This window comes from Pelodiscus sinensis, chromosome 2 (assembly GCF_052426305.1).
Source record: "Pelodiscus sinensis isolate ZL-2025 chromosome 2, ASM5242630v1, whole genome shotgun sequence".
NCBI lineage: Eukaryota > Metazoa > Chordata > Testudines > Trionychidae > Pelodiscus > Pelodiscus sinensis.
The window spans coordinates 200,087,913-200,108,217 of NC_143053.1; positions in this window are offsets into that span (position 1 = coordinate 200,087,913).

Consider the following 20,305-nt stretch of genomic DNA (forward strand, 5'->3'; position numbering starts at 1 on the left):
ACATCAGTGCATATAGCAGCATTTGGCCGAATGGATCTGCACTAATTTTTATTTTAATGTAAACAAAATGCTGAAATGGCCTAATCCTGCTCTACTGACTTCAGTGGAAGCAGAGTTAAGTCAATGATGAGGGCTTGTGAAACTCTCAATCTACATATCCAGTGTTGAAAAAGTCTTCTATGTATAGAACTTCCTTTGTCTGACAGGAACTCCACACTTGGAGGGTTTGCAGAAGATGTGGCCCCAAATTTTCTTTGCTCAATGATAAGAGTTTCAACCAGACCTAAAACAGGAAGCAGCAGTGCTTTGCTATGTGGTTTCATTGTATCTGCTGCAAGTCCCTCTATGTATTTTGCTGAAAAGCAGTTTCCTACAGCAGTGCTGCTTAGCTGATCTTAACAGCTGTCAGCAGTAACACTAGGAACAGCTGAGTGGAATTACTGTTTTGCTTTCCCCAGCAGCCGCAGAACATGCTTTCAAAAAAGATTAATGGTGTTTAAGGCCAGAAGGGCTCATTGTAGACATTGACTCTGGTCTCCTGTATAACATTGGCCACGGGACTTTCCTGCATTACTTTATGTTTGAACAAGATCATGTTGAAAATCTATGCAACATCAATGCACTGGTCTCCGTACACTGATACCAACCAGTGGATCTGCCGCGTGGAGTACAAATCTAAAAGCAATTAAGGAAGGAGGGAGATGACCACTGAAATTGTTCAAAAATGTATAATTTCATAAGAGAAGAGGAAATCCTTCCATGGGAAATCATCTTGATTTGTGTTCAAATGATCCTGAGAGCTCTGCAGGTGTGAGATGCCCACTGTGGCCACCCAAGCTTGACAGACAAAAAAACAGTCTACTGGTCCCCCTGGCTGTGGGTTGAGCAACAGGCCAACAACTTAGCCTGGTATGTTTTACAATCACAACAAAGTGGCTGTTCTGGCAAACAGAATGATTGATAGGGATGAGAGAGTTTGTTTATGCCTGACGTGATTTCCGACAGCGCTGGGAGGAGTCAGACTCAAAGCGAAAATATCCCCAAAGAACACATCTGACTTTCTTCTTCTCTCTTAATACAGCCAAGGAAAGAGAACAGGAATATGAATGTATGTATAAAAAGATCGTTGGTGTTGCATGGTGCTTTATTAAAACATATAAGAAGGAAAAGTCCTTTTCACGAGGATGTTGCCATCTGTTAGACAGGTAGTACACAAAAGAAATAGCAAGTCTTGTGGGGTGGAGGAGAGGCTAAGGAAGCTTTCCCTTCTTTGCATGATATGGTATAAAATAATTTATTTTGGGAAATAATTGTTATTGTACAGCTGTGCATGAATGGATTCATGCTCTTTAGAAAGGCTTTTTTTTGGTGGCAGCTCAAGGTCATCTGTTTCAAGCTTCTAAAACAAACACACAGTAATAAAAGATGCAATATATGGTAGTATGGTGCCCTCTGGTGCATATTAGAGTTACTAGCAACTAAAATGGTTTTTAGCGCCACTCCCCAGTGATGCTGCAACATTGCCAGATGCCCTGTATTATTTAAACAAGTACATTGACAATGTAGCATTTTATTGATTTTTGAGGGTAAAAAAATCTTATAATGCACTTGGGGGAAAAGCATTTTAAAGTGCTTGTAAAGACTGTATATCACAGACTACAGAATAACCATTAGACTTCCATAGACTTTCCAGAACAACATTAATGCTTTTAAACATGCAGGACCATATGCAGCTCTGATGTAACGTCAGTGACTTCCATGTTTAGTTTATCTTAGCGTATTGAACTTCCATCACATATGTGCTAAAACCCTAACTAATTTTGGGCACCCAAGTTGAAAATTTGGATGTATATTTTAATTAATCCATCTGCAAAAATAAAATAAAATAAAATAAAATAAAATAAAATAAAGGAGGAGAGGAATACTTCTCAGGACATTGAAAGACATTATTAATTTTTGTGACGTGCTGTGTGATCCATAAATGGGAGACCTAAAGGGCAGATTTTTAAAGATATTTAGGCACCTATGAAGGAAGGTAGGAACAAGATGGGATTTTCAGAAGTATATAGGCACGTAATCCCATTAGAATCAATGAGAGTTGGGCACCTGGGCGCTTTTGAAAATCTCACTAGATGCCCTTCTCTACGTTTGTAGTCATCTTTAAACATTTAACCTTAAGCGTGTAAAGTATTGTTAATTACTAAGAGTCTATTCCACCATCCTGCCTCATGCGCGCCAGTATCCAAAGCCAAAAATTGTGCACCTCTGTGATTTTTCTCAGGTTTGCATTACTCAGCAGCAGCCTTCAGGAGTCATGCCTCCCAGTCCTTTGCTTTAATCACTAGACTATGCTCCCTCTCGCACATAAAGGGTTTCATGAATTTGGCAAATGAGCATCTTTCCAGACTAACAAAGCAATTTATAATAAAATAAATACAGGAAAGCTACAGAGGTTTCCTTCCAGGCTCAGGCATTTTTTGGTTACTCCTTCCCATGAAAGGTTGAATTTTGTAGTAGATGAGAGGGATTTCTAGTTATGTTCTGGTAGTCTGGGAGCACCCTTTAGCAGGGGCGGATATAGGGCAGGGCGAGTGGGGTGGCCGCTTCGGGCCCCGCGCTTCAAGAAGCCCCGCGCATGCGCCATGGTGCCACCGCGCATGTGCCGTGGCAAAGGAGGAGCCCTGCGAAATTGTGCTGCCCTGGGCCCCGCAAAATAGTCATCTGCCCCTGCCCTTTAGGACCCGAGGGGAAAGAGCAGCCTGCAGTGGAAGATGTGCTCTTTGCAGTATCGGGTCCTTAAAATCCTGGTCTAGACTGGCATGATTTTCTGCAAATGCTTTAATGGAAAAGTTTTCTGTTAAAAGCATTTGCGGAAAAGAGCGTCTAGATTGGCATGGACGCTTTTCCGCAAAAGCACTTTTTGCGGAAAAGCGTCCATGTCAATCTAGACGCGCTTTTGCGCAAAAAAGCCCCGATCGCCATTTTTGTGATCCGGACTTTTTTGCGCAAAACAAATCTGAGCTGTCTACACTGGCCCTTTTGTGCAAAAGCTTTGCACAAAAGGACTTTTGCCTGAACAGGAGCAGCATAGTATTTCCTCAAGAAGCACTGATTTCAGACAGTAGGAAGTCACTGTTCTTGCGGAAATTCAAGCAGCCAGTGTAGACAGCTGGCAAGTTTTTCTGCAAAAGCAGTTGCTTTTGCGGAAAAGCTTGCCAGTCTAGACACAGCCCCGGTCTTTAAAGCCTGTCGTAGCAGCAGATGTAACTGTCACAATGGTTGGGAATCAGTGCACTACTCAGTTTGACTGTAGTTCGTATAAAAGTAAGGGGTAAATTGTGGTCTGGCCTGTGTCATTTGCTCACATCATGGCTAGCAGTTTGGGAAGGAAAGCAGGCTCCACAGACCCACTGCACCCTCCCTCCCACACAGACACACAGATGACTCAGAGCATGGCAGGGAATATGTATATCACATTGGCTCTGCCATCCAGTCCATCCTGTGGCATAGCCAGGGCCACTGATGGCGGGAGGGAAGGAGGCAGTTGCCACAGAGCCCAGCCATTTGAAAGGGTCTGGGGCTCCTGGGTGCCACCACTGCTACAGCAGTAACAGTGGTTTGTGACCTGTCCTTTAAATCAGCTCTGTACCTAATGACTGGAAGATAGCTAATGTGATGCCAATATTTAAAAGGGGCTCTAGAGGTGCTCCTGGCAGTCACAGACTGGTGAGTCTCACGTCAGTACTGGGCAAATTAGTGGAAACTATAGTAAAGAATAATATTGTCAGACACAAAGATGGACATAATTTGTTGGGGGAAAAGTCAGCATGGTTTCTGTAAAGGGAAATCATGCCTTATAAATCTACTAGTTCTCTTTGAGGGGGTCAACAAGCATGTGGACAAGGGGGATCCAGTAGATATAGTGTACTTAGATTTCCAGAAAGCCTTTGACAAAGTCCTTCACCAAAGAATCTTACTTAAATTAACTTGTCATTGCCTGGTTAAGACAGGAAACAAAGGGTAGGGATAAATGGTCAATTTTCAGAATGGAGAAAGGTAACTTGTGGTGTTCCCCAAAGGTCCATACTGGGATCAATCCTATTCAACATATTCATAAATGATCTAGAGAAAGGGGTAAACAGTGAGGTGGCAAAATCTGCAGATGATACTGAACTGCTCAAGAAAGTTAAGAACATAGCAGACTATGAAGAGCTTCAAAACGATCTCACAAAACTAGGTGATTGGGCAACAAAATGGCAAATGAAATTTAATGTTGATAAATGTAAAGTATTACACATTGGAAAAAATTATCCCAACTATACATACAAAATGATGGGGACTGATTTAGCCATAACCACTCAAGTGAGAGATCTTGGAGTCATTGTGGATAGTTCTCTGAAAACATCCACTCAATGTGCAGTCAAAAAAGAAATCAGAATGTTAGGAATAATTTAAAAAGAGATAGAGAATATGACAGAGAATACCTTATTGCTGCCATGGTACGCCCACATCTTGAATACTGTGTACAGATGTGGCCACCTTATCTCAAAAAATATATATTAGCATTGGAAAAAGTTCAGAAAAGGGCAACAAAAATAATTAGGGTTTTGGAATAGGTGCTATTTGAAGAGACATTAAAAAGACTGGAACTTTTCAGCTTAGAAAAGAGGAGACTAAGGGAGGATATGGTAGAGTTCGATAAAATCATGACTGGTGTGGAAAAAGTGAATCAGAAAAAGTTACTTTGTTCCCACAATATGAGATCTAGGGGTCACCAAATGAAATTAATAGGTAACAGGTTTAAAACAAACAAAAGGATGTTTTCCTTCATGCAGTGCACAGTCATCCTGCGGAACTCCTTGCCAGACAATGTTGTGAAGACTAGGACTTAAACAGGATTAAAAAAAGAACTAGATAGATTCATGGAGGTTAGGTTTATCAATGGCTATTAGCCAGAATGGGTAGGAATGGTGTCCCTAACCTCTGTTTGACAGAGGCTGGAAATAGATGACAGGAGAAGGATCACTTGATGATTATCTGTTCTATTCACTCCCTCTGGGGCATGTGGCATTGGCCACTGATAGCAGACAGAATACTGGGCTAGAAGGACCTATCGTCCGACACAGTATGGCCATCATGTTCTTATCTTCTCACAGCAATGTCTGGAACCCTGGGCCCTTTGAATTGCCACCAAAGCCATTGGTGGTGTGCTCTGGGTGGTGCTGAAGGGCTGGCTGAGGGAGGTTAGCTTCCAGCCCTACCCCTTCTGCCCGAGACTCTGCTCCTTCCAGATGCCTAGAATCCCCTCCCCACCCCCCGGCTTGCCAGAAATGTCTGTTGGCTGCCCTGGGGCATAGCTGTGCCAGCACTTTGGACAGAGTGTGCTATTTGTAGATGGTGCAAATTAACCTTCCCCAGAGCAGCTGGGAAATGCAGGTTTAAACTAAGGATGTTAAAAAGCATTTTTTGGGGGTGGGGGGGAAGTGTAACTGCTGAAAGAGCACCAGTTCCCACCTGCTCTTCACCCCTCCTCCACTGCTGCCTCTGTAGGGGCTTGCATGTAACCATGAAGGTTAACTGATGAGCCCAGGTGCACCATTCAAACGTGTACACTAACACAGCCCTAGTTGAAACTAGTATTAATGGTGGATTCTCTGTAACTTGACATCTTTAACTCATGATGTGAGGACTTCAGTTGCTCACCCAGATGTTAGGGGTCTATTACAGAAGTGGGTGGGTGAGATTCGATGGCCTGCAACATGTAGGGGGTCAGACTAGATGACCAGGATATCTATGAGTCTAAGAGAAGGGGTTATGGTTCTTCCAGGCCCAGTCTTCTTCCTGATCCTTCCAAGATCAATGCCAGCTGTAAGCCATATCTATCCACCCAGTCCTGGTGTACAGCAAGGCCCCCACGGTCCCTTCTTGAATAGATCTCGGAGTTTGTATTCAGGGGCGGCCCATCCATATAGGTGAACTAGACTGTCGCTTAGGGCACCAAGTTAAATGGGGCGCCAAATGGTGGCGCAATATCATTGAGGGGTTTGAAGGAGGGGGCACCGATTGCATGGCTCGCCTAGGGCGCCAGTTGCTGGCAGCTGGTCTAGGGCTGCCCCTGTTTGTATTTCAGCGCTGCAGCAGGACATTGCAGATTTAAATAACATTTAAGCCTCGCTGGCAATATTTCTCATGTTCATGAATATCCCGAGGGACCAAACTATTGTTTCTACCTTGATTAAGGTAACTGTGATTTATAACTAAGTAGTCTGAGATGGTTTCCCTTTATGGGACATGCCACCATCATGTGTCAGGATTAGAATCTCCGGTTTATGTACTCCTGAGACTTCACATCTAATACATGATGTTGTATGCAGTAAACAAGAATAAAAAGTAGATACAGATTGAATGTCCCTTGTCTGGTGCCCTGGGGACCTGAGTGGTCCCAAACCACAGAGTTTGCTGGGCAAGGGGAGGTCAAGGCTTCCGGTGTAGGGCTCTGCTCCTGGCTGGGGCTGTGCTCCATGCTGCCTCCCTGTTGTGTCCAGCCCCCACACTGCACCAGCCCTGGACAGGGGCTGTCATGCTTCCTCCAGCCCCAGCTAGGACTACACCCCCCACAGTACTGGCCTGCTCTGTGGGTCCAGCTGCTGGCCACTCTGACTCCAGCCCTGACCAGGGCTGCGCTCCTGGCCCCTGAACCCAATGGCTCTGGCTGAGGCTGTACTCCTTGCCATCAGCCCTGGCCAGGGCTGTGCTCCCCAGGGCACCACCCCACTAGAGCTGCACTCCCCACTGCCAGCCCAGGCTGTGTTTCTGAACCTGGCCAGCTGGGGCTCTCTGGTCCAGGAATAGCCATGGTCCTGCTGGACCATGAATATTGCTGGATCAGAGAGTCCTGGATTTTAGAGATTCAACCTGTATTACATCTGCTGAATAGAGATCTATACAGGGACAATTTCGTTCTTTATGAAATGGCAGATTGGGGCTTTTTTAGGTGTATGATTACTCAATAATGAATTGGATTTGAAAGCACAAACTCCCAAGCATCTTAAGGTGTGGCGCACGCCATCCATCTGAAACAGCCTAGCAGATCTGATGGAAGTCTTACAAACAGGCCTACATTTTCCAAAAAGGATGCTCAAACATGGAGGCTCCAAAAATCACGTTTAAAAATAATACATATCAGAAAATCTGGCCCATACAATCTAAGAGTACATCTATACTAGTGCCCTAGTTCAAACTAGGGAGGCTAACGAGGGCGACCGAAATTGCTAATGAAGCTCGGGATTTAAATATCCCACGCTTGATTAGCATATTCCCAGCCGGTCGCCATTTTGGAAACTGACTAGCCTGAAGTAACTGCCCACTTCTACACATGGCAGAGAAGCGGGATTCCGAGATAAACCCCTTAGTTCGAATTAACTGTGCTCCTCGTGGAATGAGGTTTAACAGTTAATTCAAACTAAGGGGTTTATCTCGGAATCCCGCTTCTCTGCCGCGTGTAGACACGGGCAGTTACTTCGGGCTAGTCAGTTTCCAAAATGGCGACCGGCCAGGAATATGCTAATGAAGTGCAGGATATTTAAATCCCACACTTCATTAGCAATTTTGGTCGCCCTCATTAACCTCCCTAGTTCGAAGTAGGGGGCTAGTGTAGACGTACCCTCAGTCCCAAAATTTCAGGCTGCTGCTGTTACTCAAAAAGCCTGTCAAAATGGCAGGAGAGTTCCATACTTATGGTCTCTAAGACAGCATTTCCAATGTGATGGAAGTAGTAAGTTTCTGCCTACCTGCAATCTTAGCCAGAGCTCTAAAAGCCAACCTGGGGCATTCTTTCTCTCTCATGCATGCAAAAAGGTAGGTTCTGCAGGCTGTTGGTAACACTTGTGCAATCTCATTGCCTTCATTAGGTTCACACAGGTGGAACTCTTTAGATATTAATAACCATTCTTTCGATGGTGCCCAAGAAGGAACAGATCCCACTTCGCCATTGAGTTGGCTCCACAAGTAATAGGAGTGAAAATGTAGTAACAATTAATGTTGATATCCAAAAGTCAACAGCTACAACTGAATTCAGAGAATTAACAGCTGTGATAAGTAGCAGGGTGGTATTTTCTCATTGTCTCTTCTTAGGGTAGGTTTTCACTATGAAGTGGGAGGCACTTTTACTTATTGCCAGGTATAAATATTTGTGCTATAATGGAGCTGACTTGGAGAGCACAGATACATTATGTTGGGTAAAATATATGATAGATATGTTGTAATTATTTTAAAAACAAAACAAAAAAAACCCTCCAATCAATCGATAAAATGTCCACCGACATTTTTAATTTTTTGCATTTCCAAAGGAAACTCGACATTTCCCACAGAAAACAGACACTTTTGTAACTGAAATCCCAATTTAGAAAGTTTTGACCAGCTTTATTCATAATCTCAGGGAATGTAAAGATAAGGTTAATCATAAAAGAAACACAAATAAGCTAAAATGTAGAAACACAGATAAATCACTCAAGCTTACCTATGCCCTTTACTGGCCACATAATTATGACTAAGACATTTTAGTATTTGTGATGGCAGCTTACATGAAACTTACATTTAAAGACTTTGGGATTTTTAAAAGTGTATTTTCCCTCTTGGTGTCACGATGGGGCAGAGACAGCTGGAGTTTCGCATGAGTATGGCATGCATGACTGGATCCTCACATTTCCACAGTCAGAGGTGGATTAAGATTTATTAGGGCCCGATACCCCCCAGGGGCACTGGAACTGGGAGGGGAGACAAGTGGGCCAAATGAGAGGCTCATGTCTGCCACTTTTAACATGGGCATAGTAGCCATGGCCAGGCTTGGAGAACAGTGGCAAGAGCTGTGCTTTGTAGCAATGGGCTGAGTTGGACCTTAAGCCCCCACCCCTGCTTCTGCTCTCTCCCCCAAAACTACACTCCCAGGCCAGACTAAAAACTTGTGCCAGGCTGCGGTAAGAGCTTCACAGGAAGCCCGGGCTGCTGTAGGGAGCCCCAGACTACCTGTTTCTAAAAGGTAGTGTTGATTGAAGGAGAGTTCAACCAGCAGCCAGGAGAGAAATTCCTGAAGGGGAAAGGTTTGTGGCCTAATTCTCAGCTGGGGCAAACTGGTGCTTTTCCATTGACCTCAATATAACTGTGCCAATTTAAACTGACGGAGAGTTTGTACCTTGGTTTTTAAAAGGTGCCCTTTCCTTTTGCTTCAGGTCCTTTGCTGTAAAAGAGAGCCTAGTGCTGCATTGTGATTGGCACATAAAACATGAGGTGATTTAACAATAACAATTGTGTTCCAAGTTTATTTATTGAAAAGCTATTTTCATTGACAAAGAAGCCATTTGGTTTTCAAAATGATTCTTCTTTTTCCATTGATCCTGGCTGGATCTAAAGCAAAAATTGGCTCTTTTTAAGAAAAAAAAATGGTTAGAAATCAATTTTGCACTCTCATTTGCTGACAGAATTGATTAGTCAGGCCCAATTTGACTATCAAGTTCTGGCTGCCACGCCACATTGAAATGATAAACTGGCAGTCTAGTTAAAAACAGACAGGAAAATATTAATTCTGTATATATTAAAAATCATTCTAGCAATCAATTGCAATCTTTCCTTTTGTCTCCTTCATCATCTAAATGGCCCTTATGGCCAAGCCACAAATCTTACCAGGAGTCGGGTGTGGGAAACAGCTGCCTATTTAATTTAAATATAGGTGTCAAGTCACAGAGGCAATACATTGTTACAACTCTAGTTATAGCATTATAGCTGTTAAGTAGTACATGGTTTTTTTTTTTGCTCTGAAAGCTTCCAGTTCAATCCCCGCTGTGCTAGCCAAAAGGGGAGTCATCTAATAAGTGTTTAGGATACCTACAATAGATGAAAAACCACAGCTGTTTAACATCATACATTCCCTGGATTCTTGAATGGCAAAGGCCTTATTAAAAAAATGGCCTTTTTCCTAAAGATGAGAAAAGCCTTTCATTGGGTAATAATGATAGTGACAGTGATATGAACAAATAGGTGACATGAACAAATCTGTAGAAGTCAAGTTCTTATTGGAATTGCAAATACCAGGATATATTAATTGATTTTCAATACACACAGGTGGAAGGGGGAGAAGAAAGGAGAAGGTAGCCAAAACCGTATTAACACTTAGCACCCTTTTTGCACTTTTCATATAGTGATCTGTAAATGTTTTCCAAAGAAAGGCAATGATGGCACCACAAAGGTGAAGTGACTGGTTCAGGGCCATGTATCGCATCATCATCAGAACTGGGACTAGACCCCTGGGGTGAAATCTTTCTCCTTTGGAAGTTAATAGGAGTTTTACTATAGACTCCAGCGAAGTCAGGATTTCAACCCATGTCTGCTGATTCCCAGTCTAGACTGCCAGTCCTGTGATCAGCTGTGCACAAGCACAGTGATAAAAGTCATTTCTGTTTCAACTAACACAGACTGTTCAAAAGCCATTCTAAAAAGGCACTACAATAAGGAGGAAGCATACACAGATTTTAATCTTGTTGGCTAAAAAGCTAACCTAGAGCTAAACAAGTAAGTTCCAATTTTACTCACAGTTACAATTTGCAGCAGAATTTGTAAAGTAAATTGAAGATCAAGGGCCAAACTCAGCACTGAGTTATATCCAGGCAATCCCATTACTTCCAGCTGGGTTGCATGAGGTATAAATCAGCACCGAATTTGTTCCAAAGAAAAGAAATGTGTTTTCCATAAATAGTCTGTTCAGAGCATGCTATGATATCTCCATAGATAATGGTAAAGAAAAGAATTTTGTTCTGAGTAAAGGGAACAGTGATGAGAAGAAATCTCATTCCAAGTAGAAAGCTTTCTACTTGGTTACCACGCAATCTAATCCTGACAGTGCACCAGACTTGAAAAATGACATCCCCATCTCCAAGAATTGAAAGGTGGCAGAAACCGCAGCCATTCTGTGCGTGGGTCTAAAGCAATTATGAGCTCCTCACAAACTCTAAGACAAGAATTGATTTTCATTTCTAGATTATCAAGATGTGGGAGCAAGTAGGTCAGGAAATCTGACCCTCTTGTGACCTTCTGGATTGGATTGTTCTCAAACCTGTTCAATACTGAAAAGAATTGTTTAGGGGGAAAAAAAATCCTTCTGTCATATTCTGTGCCCCTTGAAATCTCAGTGTCTCTTGCTGTCATACTTCTTTCTGATTCTTAATTCCCTGAAATAAAGATATATAGTTGAAGGTGTTTCTTTAAGAGGTGGCCAAATGAATGACGACCAGAGAGAAGCGGCCAAAGCTACGGCAGCAGGAAGGAAATCTGGGTCAGGCAAGGAGGTGGCCCAGAAGCTGTAAGGATAGAAACAAAACCTGACTCTTCAGGGGACACCAGACTTGCTCATATCAGACCTTTGCTGCTGATTTTCACTAGCACCATATATTTGATCTACCCGGTACTATGGCACAATAATACTACATGTATGCAGCACCTTTAATTGAAAAGAGGATCCCAAAGCACAGTGTGAACATGCACCCTGATTTGTCTCCTTTTTAACTAAATGGAAGTTTTGTCATTGATTCCCATGGGAGCAGGCTCTAGCTCTTAAATTGAAATACAAACGACATCACTGAAAATCAGCTAACTCTGGGGGTGAAATCAACACAAATATTTAAAGGACAGGACTAAAAATATATATTCTCCAACTGGACCTACAGGCTGGTTTAGTTAGGGCAGAATGCAATTGTTCAGTTTGAATTGGGCCAATACAATGTGTATTCCACATCTGCAAGAAAAGTAATTGAAGATACACGGAGAGCTAATGGGATAAGACTAAGGAACACATGTATGCATATAGGTTGAGTGCAGCTATGCAGAGAGCAAAGAAACAGAAAACCATATAGATGATTTACAAGTTCTGAACAAATGTAATTGATAACAAGAATTTCAGACAATAGCACAAACAATTCTTTATTTTAACTCCATTTTATCTGAAATCAGAACCAAGAAAAGGCCATTTAACCTTTGTCATGTTTTATTGGTGACCTAAATCAGGCAGGATTAAAAATGAAAACACCTAACTTCCTGATTAGTTTAAGTCTGATTAGTGCTAGCCTCTGAATTTAGAAAGCTAAAGTGAAATTGTTTAAGAACAGGCTACATTCAAGCTAATACATAAAAGTAAATTTATTGTTTTAGGGTTAAGAACTCTAAAGCAAGACTCTAAAGCACAATGGTTCTGCATACATAAATACTATAAAATTAGGGCAGGCAGCTGGCAAATCATTAATTAACAACAGTAATGGTCTCAAACTAGTGCTCTGGGGACTCCACAGGAAGCAGGAAGTACACTGGCCCTGGTTTCAGTTATACATGTGACCTAGTTTCTCCTTCATAAATAATAACAAGAAAAACAAATCCATGCCTGATCCACAGTTTTACACAAAACATCACCAGCAGTTTTTGAGATAACACATAATAAATGAGTCACAGCACAAAAAACAAAAACAACAACCAAAAAAACCTTTCTGTAAGCATTCTCCCAAAGCAGCCAGATGCAAAATGTACTCTAGGATACTATGCATACCATGCTGGATAATTAAAGTCATCATGAGAACCATTATAGAGAAAACCAATCTTAACAGAAATTGTAGTACTGGGACTTTTATTTAAATTTCAGCCTAATTTTTACATACCAGATGATTCATATTATTTTCCAAAGTGTCCCCAGGTATATCAAGCGAATAGCACCATGCTTAAGTGTTCAGCTAATATGTAAATTAGAAATAATCTCAAGATTTATATATGAATTACAGCCTCTTACAGTAAATTAATTCAGTGCCAGCAGAAGGTGTATTGTCTCTGTGAAACATATGGAGGAAATATTGGTCCACAGCAAATTTATTGCTGTAACAGACTTACCAGGTCCAATAATTATTATACTTCACCATGTTGCTGATAAGTTTATATTGTGTATTGAAGAGCTGATTCACTATTAACACAAAATATATCTGCAGGGAAAAGCCAATAATCACAGTAATTTAAAATCTGTATTCTTGTAATTCTAGGAGTGAGCTCTGTTGAAAAACAGAATATTCTCCATGCTGCATGATCAAGTACCAATATTTGAGTCATGGGTAAGATGCTGGAGAATATATTAGAGTAACCAAGTGGAACCTTGCCTTGTTTTAGAAAGGGATGAATTAAATGACTTCAAAACTCTTACATTTTTCTCTTTCTTCTTTATGGGAAAATCCTACCCCTACTATCGGGAGCTCTAAAGGCTGAAGGAGCTAAGTAGTGTTGGCTGTGTGGTGGATCCCGGAGTTATTCTGCTTGTTAGCAGCATCAGAACTCAAAACAAGCAGGAAGAGAAATGTGCTGTGAGGAAGGAGGCTCACTTTGCTACTTACATTTTAAGAGAAACATGGACCTCCACCTGATAAGGGCTGCATACTAAGGATGTTAAGTATCGAGTAATTTACTAGTTGAGTAGTTGATGGAATTTCCATTGACTACTTGACTAGTCAATAGGCACTTCCGCATTCCTCCTTTGACATGTACAGGAGCCCCCGCTGGGGCTCTTGTACATGTCAAAGGAGGAATGAGGAACTCCACGTGCAGCCCGAGGCCAGTGGGAAGTCCGCTGACTCCGAGCTGCATGCGGGTGCCAGCTTTGAAATGTACAAGAGTCCCCAGCAGGGGCTCCTGTGCATTTCAAAGAGGAAACACCCACATGGAGCCTGGGGTCAGTGGGGGACTCTTCAGCTGACCCCAGGTTCCATGCGACATTTCCCCAGAACCCAGGGTCATGCTGTGCTGGAAATGCTGTGCTGGAACCCAAGATCAGCTGGGGAGTCCCCAGCTGACCCTGGGCTCCATGAGGTGCTACTGCTTTGAAATGCCACCACGGCATTTCAAAGCTGCAGTGCCACATGGAGCTCGGAATGGGCTCTGTGTGGCGCTGATGGTTTGAATCGTCAACATGGCATTTTACAGGGGCAGTGCCACACAGAGCTCAGTTCAGGCTCCATGCGGTGCTGCCTCTTTGAAGTATCCTTTCTCCCCCCACCATCTCTATCTCACAGAGGCAGCGGGGGAGGTTGGTGGGGGAGGAAGGGAATCGACTAGTTGACTAGTCCTTAACATGCTTACTGCATACAAGCCCAGAGAGAGGGGGTTGACTATGTGGCCAGTTTTAGTACATCCCTGTACTGTACCAATCAGAGAGGTAGCTGATCTCTCAACTCAGTACTTATTTTAGTTCAAGAGCCGAAATATATATTAGTACTGCAAAAAGGGGAAGGCAGTCATGCCCTCTTTCCCCAATAGAGTGCCTGTTTAGCAGAAAGCAGGTTTTGCTCTAGGATTCTATAGGCCACATTCTTAGCCAGGCTCACTGCTGAGTAATTTTAGGATAAGGCAAGGTAAAATACAGCCTGAAGTCTGGCCTGCCAAACTCAGAAAAGCCAGTTGCGGGGCCCTGTTTGTCTGTGAACAGCTATGAGCCAGGGGAAAGGCTTCATTCACTGCCCTCACGCCCAACAAAATCTCGCAGCTCTCATTAGCTGGTTTCTGGCCAATAGGAGCTGCTTGTTTAAAGAACAGGCAGCAGCAAAGTACTGCTACTCCTACCCCATGAGCTCACAGATGTTCACAGATGCACATGGCCTCACAGCCAGCTGCTCTGAGTGGCCTGCACAGTCCCCTGCTCCAGGTCATAGCCACTTCCTGTCCCAGGTCACAACTCAAACCCCTGCACCTCAATTTCCTGCCCAGGTTACAACCCCCTTTTATCCAAACTTCCTCCAAGATCCCATATCCTCACTTATACCCCTTTTCCTTACCCTAAGCTCCTTTCTGCACCCAACCTCTGTCCCAGTCCCTGCACCTCCTCCGTTAATATCATGAAAGAGTACAACCCTTGATCACGTGGAGTGCCCTCCCATCACAAATTATTCCCCACCCCTGGGTCTAGGTTGTTTCATGGGAGCTATGGTTAGGGTGGGAAGAACTCTCTTTGGGTACGTCTAGACTACATGCCTCTGTCGCCAGAGGAATGTAGATTAGGCTACCCGACATAGTAAAATGAAGCGGCGATTTAAATAATTGCCGCTTCATTTAAATTTACATGGCTGCCGTGCTGAGCCGACAAACAGCTGATCAGCTGTTTGTTGGCTCAGCGCGATAGTCTGGACACACGGGTGGCGACATCAAAGGTATTTGTCGACCACCCAGGTAAACCTCATCCCAGGAGGCATATCTGGGTGGTCGACAAATACCTTTGATGTCGCCACCCGCGCGTCCAGACTATCGCGCTGAGCCAACAAACAGCTGATCAGCTGTTTGTCGGCTCAGTGCGGCAGCCATGTAAATTTAAATGAAGCGGCGATTATTTAAATCGCCGCTTCATTTTACTATGTCGGGTAGCCTAATCTACATGCCTCTGCCGACAGAGGCATGTAGTCTAGACGTACCCTTTGTTGGCCACAGAGGGATAGATATAAGGCTGCTTATAGGCTGACTGAATGCTGCTAAGCCCATATCTAATGCTTCCATAGAAAGCTCCCCCATCTGCAAGCAGTGCCCAGAAAATCCCCAAGTATTTACAATGCTTACAGTTCCAATACACACATATGAAAGCATATAGGCTACGTCTACACTGCAGGCTTCTTGCACAAGAAAGCTACGTCTACACTGGCCCCTTTTCCAGAAGGGGCATGTAAATTTCAGCAGTCGTCGTAGGGAAATCCGTGGGGGATTTAAATATCCCCCGCGGCATTTAAATAAAAATGTCCGCCGCTTTTTTCCGGCTTTTAAAAAAGCCGGAAAAGAGCGTCTAGACTGGCCCCGATCCTCCGGAAAAAGTGCCCTTTTCCGGAGGCTCTTATTCCTACTTTCAAGTAGGAATAAGAAATCCTCCGGAAAAGGGCTTATTTTCCGGAGAATTGCGTCTAGACTGGCAGTTTTCTCCGGCAAAAACCCCGAGCCAGAAAAAAGCAGCAGCCATGTAAATGCAAATGCCGCGGGGGATATTTAAATCCCCCGCAGATTTGCAATTTCGACTTGTCTCATTAGCATCCCTTTTCCGGAAAAGGATGCCAATGTAGACGTAGCCGCATAGTCTACCAAGTAGCATTTTGCCAGCTACAATGCTGCAGTTGATAGCATAGCACTAGATATTGGGTAGTGACATTCTCTGATATGGTTCAGTCCTGCAAATCCAGGAATCTCTCCTCCGTATGCCTATGGATGTGTAGTGCCACATAAAGTCAGCATGTGCACCTCTTCATACATTGATGGAAAGGCTATGTCCACACTACAAAGAAAAGTCGGAAAAAGATACACAAATTGCAAACTGCAATTTGCACTTTTTTGCCACTTTTATTCCGAAAGAGGCTTTTCCAACATTGCCTGGATCTGGCCCCCAAGGCTCAGGACCCCCGCAGCATTGAGGATGAGGGGGAAATCTCGCTCCCCTGGGGTACAGAGCCCCCAGAAGGGTTCGAGGCCGGAGGTCAAATCAGTGAGGCAGGAAAGAAACTTAGAAGAGAAAACTTTATGATGCATGCATGCAGGCTGTCACTTCCAAGAGTGAAGCAGCAGCCCTGACAGACAGATTCAGGTATCCTATATACAGAATGCTTAGACAGCTCAGTTGTGGATTGTTCTTCTTTAACATATCAAAGTCTCAGCAGAAGTACTTTGAGACTTCTGTTCACCCCAGGAGTGCTAGAAGTAAGTTTTTACAGTACACAAAGCCACATGAGAACTTGAGTGGAGGAGTCTACAAGGCAAACTGTGACAAAGATAAGGGTTTATATGACAAATTGTGACAGACTAGGAGTATCCATGAATTTGAGATTGTAAGGGTCTTTGATTAGAGCTAATTTGATTTCTCTCTGTTACAGGGAGAGAGGCCTGGAAAACTTTTTAACCCTTACAGCAGTTTTCTTTTAGAAAGTTATGATTTCTGCACAGTCTCCCCTTAGACACAATTGGAGTTATTTGATTTTTCTCCCACAAGGAGCACGCTCCAACCACCCCGCTGCCCCACTGCAGATCTGGAGCACTCAAAATCTACTAGACTGGGTCCCCGCCTGGGTCTCTGGTGTAAGAGGGGAATGTGGGGAGTGTCTTTCTCCTTCTCAGTCAGGGGCCAAAACAGTGAAGGGTTTTTTTTCTCACTTGTGTGTGGCCCCTGACTGATTTTTCTGTGGGTCATTGGCCCCCGATCCAAAAAAGGTTGCCCATCCTTGGTGTAGATGCTGCTGATGTGCACTAATGGTTCCCTAGTTAGCTTTAGTGTAATGTTATTTCAGAAATACTACATTAAAGCACTCTAGGGAGCATTACAAAGAGTTTATACTACTCTAATGACTAATGTATCGACTGTTACTCATTAGTATTTACAGGGCTCGCCAAGCGGCAGCGAGCCCCACTCGCCAACCGCGAGGTTTCGTGTAGTTCTGCATTCTGCATTCTGCGCATGCCACGGGTGAGTAGATTACATTATTTGTCGAGCCCTGAGTATTTATAAACAGAAATCCCTGAAAAACTGATTTTTGGACAGCTACATGAAACTCAAAACTTGCTAAAAATAAACTCTGAAAAGTGAAATTAATAAATCCCCAAAAGCAGAATCCCTATGATGCAGGATCACTTTTCCTTTTGTCTGTCCTTTAGCAACCATCTCACATTCAAGAGCCCGATCTTGTTTAATAATACTTTATACTTCTACAGCATCTTTCAGCGGTGAATCTCAGAATTGTACACATAAATCTGTTAACCAGTTAACACCTGTGGGACAGGTATTAGTGTACCCACTTACAAGCTTGTAAACTCAGACAGAGAGTTTGAGTTGTTTCAGGCTACAAGGAGTTAAACTTTTCTCTTGTCCTAACCATTAGGTAATATTGTCTTCTGGAACAACTGGCAGTTTCAAGGGGCCTGTACAATTGATTTTTAATCTTTATTCTTTCTAGATTTGTATGGGGCGGGGGGGTTGAAACTAATATTCTTTAGAGCTGGCAGAGTGTTCATTAATGTTCTGTGCTGTTCCTCAGGAAGTGATATTATTTTCCGGAAGCTAATGAGACAAATATATTTTTTAATGTTTCCCCCCACACATGGTGCATAGTAGTACTGTAAGCCTTACAAGAGGCTGTCTGCCTGTCTTTGTGGTCACAGAGGGTACGTCTACACACAGCGTTATTTTGGAATAACTGACATTATTCCGGAAAAACAAAGAACGCGTCTACACTGCAAGCCGTTATTTCAAAATAATGGCAAGCTGGAGGACTTCTTACTCCAAATCCTAGTAACCCTTTTACAAGGAGTAAGGAAAGTTGGAGGAAGACTTCCTTTGACTTGTGATGTGTAGACAGTGCCACAATCTGGGTTAAGCTGCTTTGACTTAAGATACGCAATTAACGTAGCTCAAGTTACGTAGCTTAATTCGATTTTTGCCCTGCTGTGTAGATGTGTCCAGAATGACGATTGCAACTGCAGGTGGTGCTGAAGATGGAAATGGAAAGAGAAATGTGTGTATGGTGACAGTGGTGGGGGGTGTATAGGAAAATGAGGTACAGTATTATTTATTTGTATTATCATAGAAACTGGGAGCCCCAGTCATGATCCATTGAGTTAGATACAGTACAAATATAGAATAAAAAGACAGCCTCTTCCCCAAAGAACTTACAGTTACAATGGAGTCTGGATTATCTGACTCCCAGTAATCCGACACTCCGCTTTATCCGACCCTGCAGCTCCCGGGGACCTTGTCCCTGGGAGCTGCAGGGTCGGATACAGCGTGGGCGGGGACAACGGCCCCGCTTGCTGCCCCATTGCTCTCTTGGAGCAGCTGCTGCCGCTCCTGCCTGAGACAATGGGGCAGCGAGTGGGGCCGTTCTCCCACCCTGTGCCCTGTAGCAGCTGATGTGGCCCCTGCCAGGGTCGCTTCTTTCCCGGCAGCAGCAGCAGCAGCTGTCCCCGTGCCCTCTAGGAGCAGCTGATGAGGCTCCTGCTGGGGCCGCTTCTTCCCTGGCAGCAGTCCCTATCATCCGACATATTCGGTAATCTGACCATGCGTCGGTCCTGTTTACGTCGGATGATAGGGACTCTACTGTATTCTGACCTGTGGGAGAAAGTGGCCCAATATTGTGCCTGGGACAGATTCTTCAGATTCTTTGGAGAAAGGGGCAAGAAACTTTGCAATTATGGAATAATCTGCACATTTATTTCCAATCACATTCATCTAGGCTGTGTCTACATTGGCAAGATTTTGCGCAAAAGCAAAATCTTGCCGCCTGTCTACACTGGCCGCGAGTATTTGTGCAAGAACACTGACTTTGTACTGTACAAAATCAGTGGTTCTTGCGCAAATACTCTGATGCTCCCGCTCAGGGATAAGCCCTCTTGTGCAAGTATTCTTGCGCAAGAGGGCCAGTGTAGACAACAATGTTTATTTCTTGTGCAAGAAAGCCCGATGGCTAAAATGACCATCGGAGCTTTCTTGCGCAAGAGAGCGTCTACACTGGCACAGATGCTTTTGCGCAAAAGCAAATCTTTTGCGCAAAGGTACATGCCAGTATAGACGCTCTCTTGCGCAAATACTTTTAACAGAAAAACTTTTCCGTTAAAAGTATTTGCGCAAAATCATGCCAGTGTAGACGCAGCCTAGGTGTATGTCCTATGGTTTACATCCTGAAGTATGAATGTTTATCCATTTATAAATTCTTTTACTATCCATTTTTAACTGTTGATGTTCTGAGTAACCGTATATATGTTTAAAACTTTCTAAAATCCTACTAAAATTGGTTTTAGTAATACCAGGTTAATTATTCTGTGTGTAAAAATGTAATCTAGGCCATAACACTAAAATAAGCTTCATGATATGAGATTAGAATTACACATCAGTTGGCTAGTTGTGAAATTTCTGTTATTCTTTGGTGAGCCTGATCCTACATTCTCTATGCACCTAAACTCAGGGTCTTACTTACATGTATATTCTGAAGAGTAACAAACAATTAAGGCTATCATAAAAACAATTTGGCTACCATAAAAACTGAACATAACATCACTGTTTAAGGTATTTGCTTATATATTCTGGGACAGATCTTCAGCTGGTTTAATTGTTTTATCTTGACTGAAGTCAAAGGAACTAGCATCCAACAAACTGAACTGAATTACATCTTTTAACATATTAAATGGAAAATTGCAAAATATCTTCATCTGTATAAGTGGTCACTAAATTGTTTACATGTCTTCTAGTATCCATAATGTCCAAAATAATTAGAAGCAGGTACTG